The sequence below is a fragment of the Scylla paramamosain genome, chromosome 28 (genome assembly GCF_035594125.1).
Source record: "Scylla paramamosain isolate STU-SP2022 chromosome 28, ASM3559412v1, whole genome shotgun sequence".
NCBI classification, from domain to species: Eukaryota; Metazoa; Arthropoda; class Malacostraca; order Decapoda; family Portunidae; genus Scylla; species Scylla paramamosain.
Genome location: NC_087178.1, coordinates 20,079,761 through 20,091,172, shown reverse-complemented (window position 1 = coordinate 20,091,172; position 11,412 = coordinate 20,079,761). Strand labels below are relative to the sequence as shown.

General features: G+C 43.2%; 1 protein-coding gene across 5 annotated transcripts in view; it reads left to right on the top strand.

Moving 5' to 3' along the window:
* The first annotated feature begins 350 nt into the window (after positions 1–350).
* Positions 351–11,412, top strand: part of LOC135115063 (cGMP-specific 3',5'-cyclic phosphodiesterase-like) — a 128,426-nt gene continuing 117,364 nt past the window's right edge. For 4 of the 5 annotated variants that reach the window (XM_064031547.1, XM_064031546.1, XM_064031545.1 and 1 more), the window contains exon 1: positions 354–506. The gene's annotated coding sequence lies outside the window, so the exon portion shown is untranslated. Of the gene's footprint in view, positions 507–11,412 lie in introns of all 5 variants that reach the window. The other variant, XM_064031548.1, reaches the window with a different exon arrangement.

Genomic DNA, 11,412 nt, shown 5'->3' with positions numbered 1-11,412 from the left:
ACTGTCCCAAGACTCAGCTCACCGCTGTGACAACGCATTTCAATTCAACTTTATCGTTATTTTTACTTTTATTACTAATTCAGTCACTCCTGAGGCTTGTCCCATTATAAGAAGCGCCTTAATCTCAAACCTCGTTTCCTCTCCCTAATTACTGGAGGTCGAAACTCCATTTCGGGCGAGGAACAGATAAGCCGCGGGGAATGTGTGTGTGTGTGTGTGTGTGTGTGTGTGTGTGTGTGTGTGTTCTATTGCAGATCTTTCCATGTTGCTAAAACCAAGGACTGTTTTAAGAAAGCTAAAATCTTCAAAGTACCGAGCTGCTTCGAGACTGAGACTCGAAGCAATAGGAGTCAAAATAGGAGTCCGTCCAGCCAGCGCCGCCACAGTTGTTGTGGTGCACGTACGTGTGGGTTTCTGTGCCTTCTCGAACGTATATTCGTGGTCGAGATACGAAGGGACTGCGGAATTTCTGTCCAAAGCCTTTTTCCAATGGCCTGGCGGGTACGGTGAGTATGTAGCAAGTGTAGTATGTATACATGTGTTCCTTGTGTGTTGTGCACTACCAGGCGAGTCTCGCCTTCCTGCCGGCCTGGTGACGCCGCGTGGCTGAACCTGAGTTGCTGGATCGCCTTATGCGTCACTGTTTTGTTTCGCCCTTTTGTGTGTGTGTGTGTGTGTGTGTGTTTTAAAAGGTTACATGATCGACGATCCTCTTAATTTTTATCAAGTCAAAAAGAATGGTGTTCAAAATTTTAAGTTTGTAGGCGTAGTAACAGGAAAATAAGTGTGATAATGGTGGAAGCACTCCTCACGCCCTCCCTCTCGTCTGAGGACTCACCCACCCCAGGCCAGAGTAAGACCCACAATGCCCCCATCCCAGACCACTCCTGAGCGTGATGGAGATGTTTCTAGAATTGTTTACTTAGGAATTCCAGTCGAGGGTCATGAAATAAGCTAACACATTAGGTCTTATCACCCTCGCATCAATAACTTCTCAGCTTCGTTTCATTACCACTCCGCCTCGTCGCCGCCACTACTTCAAGAACCTCCTGTGCACTTCCTTTCCCCCCAGTGGTCCTGTATTACGATAAGCAGTGGACAGATTTTCTTGTAATTCAGGTGAATGGAACTTAGAATATTTATAAGTAGAGATTTGCAATGATGGAACTATTTTTGTATCGATGCGTTTGGACTCATCGACCTGAGACGGTGTGGCGCTTGGGTGGGAATTGCTGAAACGAATATTCATCTATAAATCGACGAGGGAGGTGCTGGGAGTGAACTAAGACATGAGACTAGTATGAATAGAGACTGCTGGTACTGTGTGTGTGTGTGTGATAAGAAAATGCGGTATTCCTCCCGGTAATACTGCTGATGGCGGCGGTGATACTGTCGCAGGAGAGGACGATGCCGGTGGTCATTTGAGGCGCTAATAGTTGTCCCTGAAGCCTGATAGTGGTTATGGCAGCGCTAGTCACGTGGTGGCGCAGGAGTGGTGCTAACAGCCGCGGTGGTTAGAATTTAATAGCATAAGTGAACTCTTAGTTTTAATCACGTTAGTAGTAGTAGTAGTAGTAGTAGAAGTAGTGCATGTAATAACGGTGAAAAAAAGATAGAAGTTGAAAGAAAAGCTTGAGATATTGACAGTCTCATAATCATTAACTTGCTGTTGTTATGGTTGTTGTTGTTTTCGATAATGCCCTTGTTGTTGTTCTGTTCTGCTGTTGTTTTGCTGTTGTGCTGACATTGTTGTCTCGTTACTGAGTGATGTTCTGTAAGCCTGGGAGGTGATGAACGGTCTCTCTCTCTCTCTCTCTCTCTCTCTCTCTCTCTCTCTCTCTCTCTCTCTCAATATTGGAAACGGCACTTCAATTCATCACCAAAGAGGGGCCAAAAGGGGCTTGTACAATTTGCTTTTTATACAGTCCTGCATTACCATTTCTCTCTCTCTCTCTCTCTCTCTCTCTCTCTCTCTCTCTCTCTCTCTCTCTCTCTCTCTCTCTCTCTCCAATTTTTCCTATTTTCATCTTCCTCGTGCAATTTTTCCTCGCTATCTGTTTTCTATCCTCCCTCCATTTTCTCTCGTGTCACTGGTTCTTTCACATCTCCTTCCTCCATTTCTCTTTCTTATCTTCTTTTTCCCTCTCATTCTTATCATTCCTCGCCATCTTTGTTATTATCCTCATATTCCTCTTTTGTCGTTCCTATTTGGCTGTTTCTTCCATTTGTCTCTTTGATTGGTACGTGTCTTCTTTCTTTTCTTCCTCCATCTCTTCCATTTCACTCTCATCCCCCTTCCTACGGTACCATTTTTCATCCTTTCCTCTTCTTTTACCTTCGCCTTTTTCATCACCTGCCTTCTCCTGATGCTATTTCCACTCTCTCTCTCTCTCTCTCTCTCTGTTAATCTTCTTTCCTCTCCATTCTTTTCTCCAACCTTTGCTGTCTCTATCCCAATCTCTATCTCCCCCCTCTCTCTCTCTCTCTCTCTCTCTCTCTCTCTCTCTCTCTCTCTCGTTTTCTTTTAATTTCAGCAAGTAAATCCTATTAAATTACCACAGGAAATCGAGTGGTATTTTGGGCACCACTTTCTTGATCTTTCTTTTTAAAACTCGGCCGTCGTCCACATTTAGGCATTTGATTCTTCTCTTCCACTTGTAACGCCGCAAAATTTATTAAGCCATAGACGTGGATTAATGGATCAGTGGTGGTGGAATTGCGCGGAGGGATTATTGTCCGGGTTTAGTTATTCTTTTTAAGGGGAGTGAAATGAATGCGGTTTGTCTTTTATTTTTAACTTTTATTTATGTCTGGCTGTGCTCGCCTATACTGTCACGGCCGGCAAACTTTGCGGCTTTTTCTTTGTGTGCGTTCCGTGTTTGGAAATGTACCGCACGGTGGATGAGAGAGAGAGAGAGAGAGAGAGAGAGAGAGAGAGAGAGAGAGAGAGAGAGAGAGAGAGAGAGAGAGAGAGAGAGTATACATAATCATACACACACACACACACACACACACACACACACACACACACACACACACACACACACACGAGCTTGCGCACACGTACAGTCTAGACAGGTAAGACCATTAGCCGCAGGTAGGCCATTAATTAATTCACCTGTGAGATGAGGGCGACGAGGCTAATTAGGAAACAGGTATGGCGTGAGATTAGCAGTTGTTGTGTTGTGTATTTCTAACTTTTGTGTGTTGCTTAATATTCACTGTTACTATGAAATTACTGAGGGTGTGTGTGTGTGTGTGTGTGTGTGTGTGTGTGTGTGTGTGTGTGTGTGTGTGTGTCGTGGTTTAACCTTTCTCCGTACAAATTTCACTCCCCTTTTCACCTTCCTTGTTTCATATTTATCTTCGTTCCCTTTGTTGTCTCTGTTTCTCTGTTTATATATATTTTTCTTTTGTCTCCCTCCTATATTTTATTCACAATTGTTTAACATGCCTCATTTCCTTGACGTTTTTCTCTTTTGGGCGATTTATTCCGCATTTCATTTAATTTCCTTTCCATTTACATACGTCTCTTCAATTACACAACCCATTTTTTCATTCCAGAGCGCTTCGCTATTGGAAGGCATCCGTAAGACGAGGGGAGGTAAACACTGGCATTGGTGGTGGTGGTACCAGTAGTAATAGTAGTAGTAGTGATGATGGTGGTACTGGTGGTGGTGGAAGCGGCGGTAGCTATTCACTCATCCAGACTATAAAAGGGTACAAATATTCTTCCGTAAGTGTTATAGCTGACTATCCACGTTAGGAAGGGAGCGGTGGGGCGATGATGAGAGGCAGAATCAGACGGCCGGCTGCTGAGTGGAAGGGTGTTGATGTATGCAAGTTTTTTTTATCGTTCTTTGTTCTGTAAATTTTATTGAACATATTTCTTTAAGTGGTTTGAGTTTTATTCCTAAGTTCGGCCTTATTTATGTGATGTTACGATGGACAGACAAACAGAGACGCCCTTAGCTATATAGATTTGATTATATAGATGCAATATTTTCAACACTTTTTAAATTTTTGTACTGTGAATTCTATGGAACATATTTCTTGAAGTGGTTTGAATTTTATCCCTAAATTCTGCCTTATTTCTATGAGGTAAGAAGGAAGACCAACAGACAGGCAGACGAAGCGCTTTTAGTTACATGGATGCCTCTGTTCAATTTTCCAGTCAACAAATTTTTTCCGTTCGGTATGACATCTTTTAAATTTCGCCTCACATCAGTAAATTTATATCCAGGGGTTCATTTTCTAGAATATTTAAGTTTCCCGTCTTCCACTCATCTCTTCCTCCTCCTCTTCCTCCTTTCACTCTCATCTCCTCTTCCTCTTCCTCCACCTCCTTCACGAGTCTTATTTTCTCTACGTCACCTCTCCCTCCCATCTTGTTTCCATTATCTCACCTTCCCTAGCAGAGCCACGTGCAGATGGAGGAAATTAATTAGATCAAGCCGCGCCACCCTCCTTCCCTCCACCCCCTGCCTCCGTTCCCCATCACCTCCACCTTCCCCCCCTCGCCCGTGATTGTCTGGGAAATGTCTTACCCCGCACCGTGGCCCTGATTGTTTCCTACGAGTGTTGTAATTTAGTTTGAGGTGGTGATCTCTATCTTGTTCTTCTTCTTCGTCTTCGTGTTTGGTGTGAATGTGATTGTTTTAGTTCTGGTGGTAATCATCTTCGTATTCTTCATCATCATCTTCGTCATCGTTATCTTCGTCATCTCCTTCTTCGGTGTGAGTTGTTTAAAGGTGAACGACCATGCGGTAAATAGATGTTTTGTGTCGACTTTTTTTTTTTTTTTTGCGGTTCTTCGTCTGATTTTGTTTGTTATTGTGTGTGTGTGTGTGTGTGTGTGTGGTGTGAAAGATACACTTGATGGTGTCTGTTATCTATTGTGTATCGCGTTTACATTGTATGCAGAGAGAGAGAGAGAGAGAGAGAGAGAGAGAGAGAGAGAGAGAGAGAGAGAAGAGAGAGAGGAGAGAGAGAGAGAGAGAATGCAGAGAGAGAGAGAGAGAGAGAGAGAGAGAGGAGAGAGAGAGAGAGAGAGAGAGAGAGAGAGAGAGAGAGAGAGAGAGAGCAACATTTAGTAGTGATCAATGTTTTCCCCTCCTTTGCCTCTCTATCAGCCACTCTATCTCCCTCTTCCCGTCAATTGTGTGTCTGTTAGTGTGTTTGTCTTGCTCTCCCAGCTTACTTTCCCAGAGAGAGAGAGAGAGAGGAGAGAGAGAGAGAGAGAGAGAGAGAGAGAGAGAGAGAGAGAGAGAGAGAGAGAGACTTACTGACCAACTAACAATTCCTTTTCTCTCCCCTTATCTATTTTTCCTTTCTAGTTTATTCCAGCTCCACTCCATCCTCTTCCATCCTCATCCCTTTTGTTCATCGTTCATTCTTTGTTGTATATTTCTCCCATTTTCTTCGTCATTTCTTAACATCCTTTCGTAACATTCTCATCCTCTTACACCATCGCCCTCCCCCACTCCCCTTTACACACACACACACACACATACACACACGGGATAGTTAGGTGGAATAGTCACTCCCTGGTCTGACCCCATTCTGTTGAGTACAGATACCCTTCCTTCCCTTTCGCCTTTCCTCTGAACCACTGGCGCCCCTGAACCTCTATAGGAAGTGAGCACTGGCCCGTGAGAGAGAGATGAGAGAGAGAGAGAGAGGAGAGAGAGAGAGAGAGAGAGAGAGAGAGAGAGAGAGTTAGGTAGTGGCAGTAGGCGTGTTTTATCGACTATTTACAGTTCTATGGTTGTTTATGTGTTCCGTCAAGGCCATTATTATCCTCCCGAGCAGCCCGTGTCTCTCCTCCCTCCCTTCATTATCAGAACAGCAAACAGGACCCGAGCAGGGCAGCGTGTAGATGATGCCCTGAACAGTGACTCGTGATGGAGAGGATGAAGAGAAAGAGAGACGGGAAAGTTTGGAGGAAGAGGATTGTGACTGAATAGAAATAGAGGAAAGTGAAAAGAAAGCAAGGAAAATTTAAATCACCAGAGAAAAAAAAAGGGGAAATGAGTGAAGTAAATAAAATAGAACAGGGAAAATAGTTGAAGGTGCAAAAAAGAATAGATAAAAAATATTAGTAGTAGCTAGGAAACAGAACAATAGGCGAGACAGACAGACAGACAGGCAGATAGACATATTAAGAGCAAGATCAAGGCAGGTGTGTGGCTAGACAGGGCTGCACCAGCGCCTCCCACAGGTTGCGGCGCCGCCACGCCTGGCCGCGGCCCATGAACGCGGATGTTGTGGCCTCACTCGGCTTCTCCCGCCCCGCCCCGCCCCACTCACCACAGCCCCGCACCACTCCGCCCCACTGTGTAAATTAAGATCCCGTTATTATCACCTGTTTCCATGGCATCCCTCGCACGCTTACACACACACACACACACACACACACACACACACACACACCTTTAATGTTATTTATATTTTCATTTTAGTGGTAATTGGTGAATATTGTTCTTCCAATTTTAATCTTGCCTGGAATACTCTTCCTATATATATATTTCTCTCTCTCTCTCTCTCTCTCTCTCTCTCTCTCTCTCTCTCTCTCTCTCTCTCTCTCTCTCTCTCTCTCTCTCTCTCTCTCTCTCTCTGTGTGTGTGTGTGTTTACTAATTAACACAAAGCAACAAGGCACAATACTCGGCTCGCTGCACCGGATATTCTTCTTAACGAGGCTGTGTTTGATCACTCGGCACCTAAGCCCTTAATGGAGTCAACGTGCTATCACTGTTGACATGGTAATTGATCGCTGTGAGTGACCGATTACAGATGATAAGTCGTGTGTGTGTGTGTGTGTGTGTGTGTGTGTGTGTGTGTGTGTGTGTGTGTGAGGGAGGAGTGAGAAAGTGTGTCATTCATAAGTGGGTAAATGAATGAATAGCTGTCAGAGAGAGAGAGAGAGAGAGGAGAGAGAGAGATGAGAGAGAGAGAGAGAGAGAGAGAGAGAGAGAGAGAGAGAATGGCTACGTGACTGGAGTCTTGAACAAGTAAGCAAGCAAGCAGAGACGCACATTGAGGCACAGTTCCTCTTGACCTGCCATTGTTGGTCAGGTCAATGCAATGCGAGTATCCCAGAGAGAGAGAGAGAGAGAGAGAGAGAGAGAGAGAGAGGAGAGAGAGAGAGAGAGAGAGAGAGAGAGAGAGAGAGAGAGAGAGAGAGAGAGAGAGAGAGGAGGGGGGGAGGTCGTTAAGTCATATACAAGAGATTCGTGAGGAGGTTTTTCTCTGTTACGTTCGTTAAGCTTTATTAGGATACTGTTTAATGTTTTAAGGTTGTGTGTGTGTGTGTGTGTGTGTGTGTGTGTATCTGGGTTTGATACATAATATATATTCATGACCACTTCAGTCTACATACACATGCATAACCTTTGAGTGCGGCGGTGCATGCATAGTATTTGTAAACACTGCAATTACGTTTGTGTCAGAATCAGGTCGTGTAAAGAGCATCGAGCGTCAGTGAGTGAGTAGCCCGTAAATAATAATGGAGTGCAAAATTATAAAGTATGCAGTTCAGGTAAAGTTAGTCGTCATTACATTGCATTTTTATCAAGGTAATCGTCTTTAAAGGATTGCAAAGGATCGCAAGCAACAACAGCCACTAGGTTCTCTTAGATTAACAGAAAATATATGACAGCAGGAAATAACTTCTTTACTTGCATATATTTTTGAGTGGAGATAGCGTGACATTTATAACTTGATACGAGTCTATTTTGTAGGTAGTAAGTGATTTTCTCTATTTTAAACAGACCGCAGATTTTGTACCAAATGTATTGTTACAAGAAATTAATGCCGTTTATATGTTCAACTTGTAAAAGGAGAAGATTTAACCCCTTCGTTCCTCTTCTTAACATAACATGTGAGCGGAGATGCATGTGGCTGCTCTGAAATATGAAAGTGAGATTGAAATAATCGTTCACGTAGGAGGAACAAGCATCAGCTAACATGTTAAATCTTACGAGTCTGTTTGTGATAAGCTACACCACCTGAAGTAAGAGACTTGGGGAAGTAAAAGCTAAGGCTCCCTCAAGGACATCTTAATTCATGAATCAGAGGTTAGTCGGTCGGTATTCGTGAAATGTCGTTGAGTTCTTGTGGACTTAACAAAGACATAATAAAAGTAGGGTAAGTTATTGTTTACAGATACACAGTTCGAGGACATGTAACTTTCCATGCTTATTCTTAATGTATTCACTTCCCTTCTAATTGAGTCCTCGTATTGAGTCCTCGTGGATTGTCTAGGACGTAATAAAAGTAAAGTCATTGTTACTGATAGACAATTAGAGGACGTGCAACTTTCCATGTTTGCTCTTAATATATTCTTCACTTCCCTTCAAATTCATGTACTCAAATCTGTTAAGTCTCTTTGTAAAACTAAACCAGTGTCAGATTCTAAGCAGATCACAGGACTTATCTCTCTGAATCTGATAGCGCGTTTACGTTCGTACTTGAGATAAAATTGGATGAGTTTGTGTTATGGCTCGTCTCTTACAGGCAATTAATGTTGACTAATAGTATAATGGGTTTCAAAGTCTCGAGTTTCGTTTCGTACAATTCTGACAAGCAACAAATCTTTTCAATACGTTCCAAGAGGGCGAATGGATGCTAAAGGTTAAAATTGAAGCAAAACACAAAACACAATAGGAATGAGTTAGGTTGCTTGGTTTCTGACTATGACTATATCATAATGAAGGTAAACTGCTGCTCGTATTACTTGCTGGGCCTGCAAAGTTTTTATCAGTGAAATTTGATCATGATTAAACTATTTGTACGTAGCTTTCCTGGAGAGAGAGAGAGAGAGAGAGAGAGAGAGAGAGAGAGAGAGAGAGAGAGAGAGAGAGAGAGAGAGAGAGAGAGAGAGAATTATGGTGTAATAATGAAAGAAAAGAAGAGTAAATACAAAAGATAATTCAATGAAGACAATGAATGACGAGTGGCAAGAAAAGAAGAAAAAAGGAAGAAGAATTATGATAAATATCACTCGAAAAAAAAGTTGAATGTAACTTTATGCATATTGAGGAAAAGTAAATAGGGAAAAACCATGCTAGGAAAGAAAGAACATTGTATCGTTCTTTTTCCCCTCCAGAATTACATGGATTTTTCATGATTCTTTCCGAATTAAACTTTTCCTTTTAATATAATTTTTGTTTAAAGAGGGAAAAGTTTTAATGCGAGAAATGAATCTAATGAGAGGGGAAGGGGGAAGGGGAAAGGATGTGGCAGAGAAAGAGAAAGGAGAGAAGTTAATTGCTCCTGGATTTCGTGGACGGAGAGAGGAGGAGAGAAGAGGAGGAGGAAGGAGAAGAGAGAGAGAAAAAAAAAGAGACAAACCAAGAAAGACTGACGGACAATTAAACTATCAACTAATTGCTTAAGAAATACAACAGAAGAACAGAACGTAAAGCAAATCAAGTAAGAAAAATAAGAGGAAGAGAAAGGAAGGAGAGTGAGTGGTGGAGTGATCGTTTGGGAGGGACGGTGAGAGAAGGGCGGCGAGGAAGTGGGGGAGATAGGAATGCCTGTGTTGTTGGAGGGGAGAATGGTGAATAGCTTGCGTGAAGAAGAGGAAAGGGAGGAGGGAGAGGGAAGAAGCTGAGCGAGGCAGTGACTGTTACACCGCTACTGTACTGAGAGAGAGAGAGAGAGAGAGAGAGAGAGAGAGAGAGAGAGAGAGAGAGAGAGAGAGAGAGAGAGAGAGAGAGAGAGAGAGAGAGAGAGAGAGAGAGAGAGAGAGAGAGAGAGAGAGAGAGAGAGAGAGAGAGAGAGAGAGAGAGAGAGAGAGAGAGAGAGAGAGAGAGAGAGAGAGAGAGAGAGAGAGAGAGAGAGAGAGAGAGAGAGAGAGAGAGAGAGAGAGAGAGAGAGAGAGAGAGAGAGAGAGAGAGAGAGAGAGAGAGAGAGAGAGAGAGAGAGAGAGAGAGAGAGAGAGAGAGAGAGAGAGAGAGAGAGAGAGAGAGAGAGAGAGAGAGAGAGAGAGAGAGAGAGAGAGAGAGAGAGAAAGGGGAAATTACTGACAGGTAAACACGGACAAGGAAAAAATAACAGGACAGGGGAAAACCAGACACACACACACACACACACACACACACACACACACACACACACACACACACACACACACACACACACACACACACACACAGATATCAACGTAGTCAGAACCTTATTCCATCTTGTCCTACACGAAGCAGTAAGGAAGACGAGAGCAAACAGGTTTCATCATCCCGAGCCATGCCAGAAACACGCCTTTTATGTCTTACCGTCTGCACACGCTCTCTCCCTCCCCTCAGATTCCACCCGCACTACATACCTGCAAAGAATAAGAAAGGTACATTAATTTCATTCAAAACACGAATTTAAAAATACATAAAAATACTGCATGGAAAATGTTAGTATTGTAAGTCAAATATTTATGTTCTCCCAGCGCTGAGGAACACTCACATACATACAGTAATGAAAGGAGGAATGAATAGAAGATAAGTAAAGGCTGGATGTGCCACCTCTGTTACACTTTCGCTTTAATGTTTAGTGTACACTCCGTTTGAAGTACACTGTAATTAAGCTGCACAAGAGCGCACAGTTTCCCCCTCAAAGCTGAAGTGCATTTTATAATTCAAGTACATTTTTTATTCCTACATTATGAATCACAACGTAAACAAGCTGAGTAAACTCTTTCCTTCACCCTCCCTCCTCTCCTTCAGTGTCCCTCCCTCCTCTCATCCACCCTCACTCTCATCTCTCTCTGCTTGCACCGTTCACTCAAAAACATCATAAAAAAATGACAGAAAACTGGGTCTTTTTGAGGAGGAAGTGCAGCAAAAAAAAATTCTCGGTTCCCTCTCGTATTCCGGCTTCTCGTAATGGCTCGCCTCGCCGTCCGTCTCCCAAAGCTCCCCTTGATTAAAACATTTCTCAGCCTCTTGATTGCCGGCGAGCAAGAGGGATCATTAAGGCAGTCAACCGCTCCTCTCCACTCCGATCACAGCAGGGGAAAAGGGATGGAGAGATGCTCGAGACGAAAAAAAAAATAATAATAAAAGGAAAAGAAAAGAAAAGTGAAAGTAAAGTGGAAGGTAGAAAATAAATATATATATAAGACAGTGAGGGAAATTTGAGGAAGAAGCACGTCTCGTTCAGGTAGGCACGCAGCGGAGGTGAGCACGGAAGGTATATGTCATTAAGGACGAGAATCCCCTTCTATTTGTACGTACACACAGATCTAGCGTGTGCCCAGCGGAAGACACCCATTACTGCCGTGACGTAACCTCCCGCTTGCCTCACCCACACGTACATACCTACATACACACACATACATACATAAGTTGGACGTAGACATTGTTAGTTCTTCCATCCTAGGAGCCCCGGAAATCCATATTCTCTCTCTCTCTCTCTC